This window comes from Gobio gobio (genome assembly GCF_949357685.1).
Source record: "Gobio gobio genome assembly, chromosome: 12".
NCBI lineage: Eukaryota > Metazoa > Chordata > Actinopteri > Cypriniformes > Gobionidae > Gobio > Gobio gobio.
In genome coordinates, this window is record NC_137105.1 from 24,348,502 (window position 1) to 24,354,649 (window position 6,148).

Here is a 6,148-nt window from a genome sequence, read left to right on the forward strand (position 1 = left end):
CCAGTCAGCAGGCTCTCTATGGTGCAGGTGTAGAACCGTGTGAGGATGTGGCGGCTCATTCCAAACCTCCTCAGCCGTCGCAGGAAGAAAAGGCGCTGATGAGCCTTCTTCACAACGGCCTCGGTGTGGACGGACCATGAGAGTTCCTCTGTGATGTGGACACCGAGGAACTTGAAGCTGCTGACTCTCTCCACCGGTGCTCCATCGATGGTGATGGGGCGGTGTTCTCTCTCATTCCTCCTGAAGTCGACCACCAGCTCCTTGGTCTTGCTGACGTTGAGGGAGAGGTTGTGCTCCTGACACCATCGTGTCAGAGTGTGCACCTCCTCTCTGTAGGCCGTTTCATCATTGTCAGTGATGAGACCTACCACCGTCGTATCGTCAGCAAACTTGATGATGGTGTTGGAGCTGTGGGTTGCCACACAGTCATGTGTGTACAAAGAGTACAGGAGTGGGCTGAGAACACAGCCCTGAGGGGCTCCAGTGTTGAGAGTCAGTGGTGAGGAGATGTTACTGCCCATTCTGACCACCTGGCGTCTGTTTGACAGGAAGTCCAGGATCCAGCTGCATAACAAGCTGTTTAAGCCGAGAGCCCGGAGTTTAATGTCAAGTATGGAGGGCACAATGGTGTTGAATGCTGAGCTGTAGTCTACAAACAGCATTCTCACATATGTGTTCCTCTTTTCCAGGTGGGAGAGAGCAGTGTGAATTGTTGATGAAATGGCATCATCAGTGGAGCGGTTTTTGCGGTATGCAAACTGCAGTGGGTCCAGTGAGGGGGGGAGAACAGAGCAGATGTGGTTTCTGACTAGTCTCTCAAAGCATTTGCTGATGATGGGGGTCAGAGCAACAGGACGCCAGTCGTTTAAGCAGAGTGTTTTTGACTGCTTAGGTACAGGAACAATGGTGGACGTTTTGAAGCATGTGGGGACCACAGACAGGGAGAGGGACAGGTTAAAAATGTCCGTGAAAACTCCAGCCAGTTGGCGCGCGCACGCTCTGATGACGCGGCCGGGAATCCCGTCTGGACCCGCAGCTTTTCGGACGTTCACCCGCCGGAAGGATCGGGTAACATCCGCTTCAGATACGGAGAGTGCACTAACCTCTGTATCTTCAGCCGCGAGCTCTCTCTCCGTGAGGGCGGTGTTATTTCCCTCAAAGCGAGCATAAAAGGTGTTGAGCTCGTCCGGGAGAGAGGCAGCGGTGTTCTCTCACTCGGGCCGCGCTAAGAAGCGCCGCGGACAGAGAATGCCAGAGTGGACGAGCAAACTAATGCCGGAGCTTCCTGCATTACTTTCTCTCAGACTGCTGGAGATATTGAGAGCGCGCCTTACGTTACAGGCTGTTGTCACTGCAGCTCGCGCTTCCTACAGCGGCAGCGCGTGCGCCCCTCTCTCTCCCAGCGCGCTCACTATAGAGAGCGTGACTTACGTCATTGCTGCCTCGCTGTCTAGCGCATAATGGCGTCGTGAATGGCGGCCAAGCCCTGCGTCTTTTCACTCTATCACTTCTCTCAGTCCCCTATTCAGGCGACTGGAGAGGTTCAACAGTGTAGTAAACGAGCCTGTTATGAAACACGCACGCCACACACACTGAAAACACCGTCAAGAGCGCGACTTACGTCATAGCCACGCCCTCTGCTGTTACGGTGTACTTCGCACACAGGGTTGCCGGTTCGAGCCCCGCTCTCACAGGTTTCTCAGTGAGTCTCAATTTAGTGAATGGCGGCCAAGCCCTCCACCACTTCTCTCAGTCCCCTATTCAGGCGACTGGAGAGGTTCAACAGTGTAGTAAACGAGCCTGTTATGAAACACGCACGCCACACACACTGAAAACACCGTCAAGAGCGCGACTTACGTCATAGCCGCGCCCTCTGCTGTTACGGTGTACTTCGCACACAGGGTTGCCGGTTCGAGCCCCGCTCTCACAGGTTTCTCAGTGAGTCTCAATTTAGTGAATGGCAGCCAAGCCTTCCACCACTTCTCTCAGTAAACGAGCCTGTTATAAAACATGCACGCCTGTACACAGAATGCTGTATTAACGGTGATCCTAATAAACAATTAAGAGTTCTTTCCTCTGTTATGACTGCAGGCAGTGTGTCCCCTACATAGGGTGTACCCCTTCATATAAGCACTGTTAATTCAGCGCTATAGAACCACTCAAAAGTCCTGCTGTGGCCGGATTACCACTACAGACTTACTTTACATTCTCTCAATCCCCTCGGTTCAGGCGACTGGAGATGTAAATATTGCAGTCAACTAGCCTGTTGTCAAACACGCTCGCCTGCACATCAACGCTGTGTTTTAACAACGACCTTACTAAAATACATGCACCTTGCACATAAGCACTGTTCTCACAGATTACTGCTCACGCCGAGAGCGCTCTATATGTAGAGCACGCGCCCACTACAGGTGTGTGCCGCTACACATAAGTGCTGTCCACACAGTGTCCCATCTCTCCCCACGGCCCGTTTTTGTTCCGGTCAGGGAGAAAAATACTGTTCTGAATGTTTTTCATGCAATGAATGTAAACTACGAGTCCGCTTTAATGCATGCTCCCCTGCATTCTACCGCCATAAAGGCGAGTTCAGAGCGAGTCAGGGTTTTTTACAACCGCTACTTCCTTGTTCCCAAAAAAGATGGCGGCCTCAGGCCCATCTTAGATCTCAGACACCTGAACAAGGCTCTATCAAAAGGCTTTTCAGAATGCCGACATTAAAACAGATCATCGCGCAAATCTGCCCGATGGACTGGTTTTTCTCATTGGATCAGAAAGATGCTTACTCTCATATCCATTTATCCCACGTCACAGACCGTTTTTGAGATTCGCGTTCGACGGGAAGGCTTATCAGTACACAGTCCTGCCATTTGGCCTGTCCTTTCACGAAGTGCATGGATGCAGCTCTCTCCCCCTTAAGACAAGCGGGAATGCGCATTCTGAACTACCTCGACGACTGGCTCATACTGGCCCAGTCAGAGGAAGAAATAAAATCTCACAAATCTATGCTACTCAGCCATCTAGAATGCCTGGGTCTCAGAATAAATACAGCCAAGAGCTTATTGCTTCCCAGGCAGAGAACCTCCTTCCTGGGAACGATTTTAGACTCAGCCCAAATGAGGGCGTGGCTATTGGACGAACGCGCTCTGACTACACAGCAGCTTGCATGTTCATTCAAAATGGGAACCAACACACCCCTAAAAAATTTCAGAGAATGCTAGGCCTAATGGCAAAAGCTTCTCCAGTACTTCCGCTGGGTATGAAGCACATGCGCCCCCTGCAGTACTGGCTGAAATCACGGGTTCCTTCCCAAGCGTGGCATTCTGGCCAGCTTTGGATCAAAGTGGGCCGCGGCTGTGTCAAAGCCCTGGCCCTGTGGTCACTTGGAAACAGTTTCCAGACGGATGGTGGTCACCACGGACACCTCCAACTCAGTTTGGGGCGCTCTGTACAAGGGCGAACCGGCCTTCGGCTCATGGTCGAGCACGGAGTCACGGTTGCACATAAACTGCCTAGAAATGCTGGCAGTAGTGCTAGCCCTCAAGACTTTTTTACCACGTCTCTCAGGTCACCATGTTCTAGTCCGCACGGACAACACGACTGTGATCTCCTACATAAACCGCCAAGGCGGGCTCAGGTCGAGATGGCTCAACCAACAGGTCAGACATCTCCTCCTATGGGCAAAAGGCAAATTACATTCACTAAAAGCAGTGCATGTGCCAGGCAGACTGAACCAGGGAGCAGACATGCTCTCCAGGGGCCTCGTGTCCCCGGGGGAATGGGCCATCCATTCCTAAATGGTTCAAATGATATGGAGTGTTTTTGGGAGGGCAGAGGTCGACCTCTTCGCCTCCGAAGACAACTGTCATTGCCCAATCTATTTTTCAAAGAACAAGGATGCGCTGGCCCACAAATGGCCCAGCTGCATACTTTATGCTTTTCCACCAGTACCGCTCATTCCCCAGATTTTAAAAAGGATCAGGGAATGCGAGCACACAGTCCTGCTAGTGGCTCCACTCTGGCGAACCCACATCAGGTTTCCCGAGTTGATTCAGTTACTATCAGCAGCCCCATGGCCAGTTCCCCTAAGTAAAGATCTCCTTTCTGAGGCGAACGGGACAATCCGGCACCCCCACCCCAAAATTGTGGGCGTTACATGTTTGGCAACTCAAGGGGGGCTCAAGAACCTCCCAGTGAGTGTCTTGAGCACCATCAGTGAAGCTAGAGCTCCGTCTACTAGACGTCTCTATGCCCTTAAATGGTCAGTGTTCTCTGACTGGTGTTCAGTCAGGAACTATAACCCAGTGTCATGCGAGATATCACAAATTCTTGTTTTTCTATAAGAGATGTTGGATGCAGGACACACTCCATCCACACTCAAAGTCTACACGGCAGCTATCGCCGCATCTCATACGCCTATAGCTGGCCAATCAGTACGCAGACACGCCATGGTCATAAAATTCTTAAAAGGAGCCAGGAGGCTTAACACCCTTCTCCCTCCTACGGTGCCATCCTGGGACCTTCATTGGTCCTAAGAGCACTAAAAAGACCTCCCTTCGAGCCGCTGCAGACGGCTGAATTAAAGCCACTTTCGCTGAAAACTGCCCTGCTACTAGCACTGGCATCTGTTAAGCGTGTCAGTGACATTCAAGCGTTATCTGTGAACGCGTCATGTTTAGAATTGGCCCAGGCGATTCTAAAGTCATCCTCAAACCAGGGCATGGTTATGTACCTAAAGTGCTTTCAACACCGTTCAAAGCACAGGTAATCACTCTCTCTGCCCTCCCCACTTCGGAGGATGAGAGACAGTTACACCTGCTCGGCCCTGTTAGGTCGCTTAGAGCTTATATTGAGCGGTCCTCCCACTTTAGACAGTCGGAGCAGCTCTTTGTAAGTTTTGGTGACCGAACTAGGGAACTTCCAGTCACCAAACAAAACCTAGCCAGATGGCTAGTGAACACGATAGCGTTAGCATATGACACTATGGGCCTCCAATGCCCCATAGGTGTCAAAGCTCACTCCACCAGAGGCATGGCCTCCTCTTGGGCGTGGTCTAGTGGAGTTTCTATGGGTGACATTTGTAGATCGGCAGGTTGGTCCTCACCATCTACTTTAACCAGATTCTTCAGTCTGGATGTCCCTGCACTGCAGGCACAAGTCTTCGCTGTATAAAAATACTAAGACGGCCTAACGAATATCAGACGGCCTTGTAAGCCCGTCCCCGTCATAAGTTGGCATTGGGGCCTTCATATGCTTCAATGCTTACACATTCCTTATAGTTACCGGCCTCTATGAGCCCAGTAGTATAAGACGTGTGTACATATATATTATTAATATAAATGATGTGTCAGTAACTCTAGTCTTGAGCCCTTTCTAATAAGTGTTCAAACTTGAGGGAGTACATGTCACTGCGCTTATCATAGCACGGCGGGATTTTACAGGTTCCCATACAGCGTCTTAAGACGCAGTACGAACTGACCGTTCGAAAGGGAACGTACTCGGTTACTTAACGTAACCTCGGTTCCCTGAGATAAGGGAAGGAGTACTGCGTAGACGGCCGTGCTATGGCGCTGACTCAGGTGATCGTCGCTTCAGTATATTTAACCTGACGTTTTTGACAGTTACAGCGTATTTTATATGCCCCTTTCGCGGGCTCTTGCGCTCAGCTTCGCGGGCTTTGTGCCCATTGGTTCGCTCAGATTACGCTGTTCTGCCATTGGTTCATGCAGTTCCCACTGGCCAGCCAATAGCGTGCGAGATGTCTCGACACTGTTTTGACTGGGCAGTAGCACTGCGTGATTTTACAATTACTTCAGTATATTCGAGAGTAGGAGAACCTACCCATACAGCGTCTTAAGACGCAGTACTCCTTCCCTTATCTCAGGGAACCGAGGTTACGTTAAGTAACCGAGTACGATTTCAACCACAAATCAATAACATTGAATCAACATTATGAAGTGATGTTAGTTGAATATCACGTTTGCACCCACATTTAATGTTTTAAACAACGGTGAACAAAAGAATCAATGGTAATGCTAATGGATCAACAACACTATTATTGATTCTACATCACTGATGTTGAAGAAATATTGAAAGTAACAAAAATAATCTTTGGTAATATTCAATCAATGTTGTTGATTTTAAATCACTT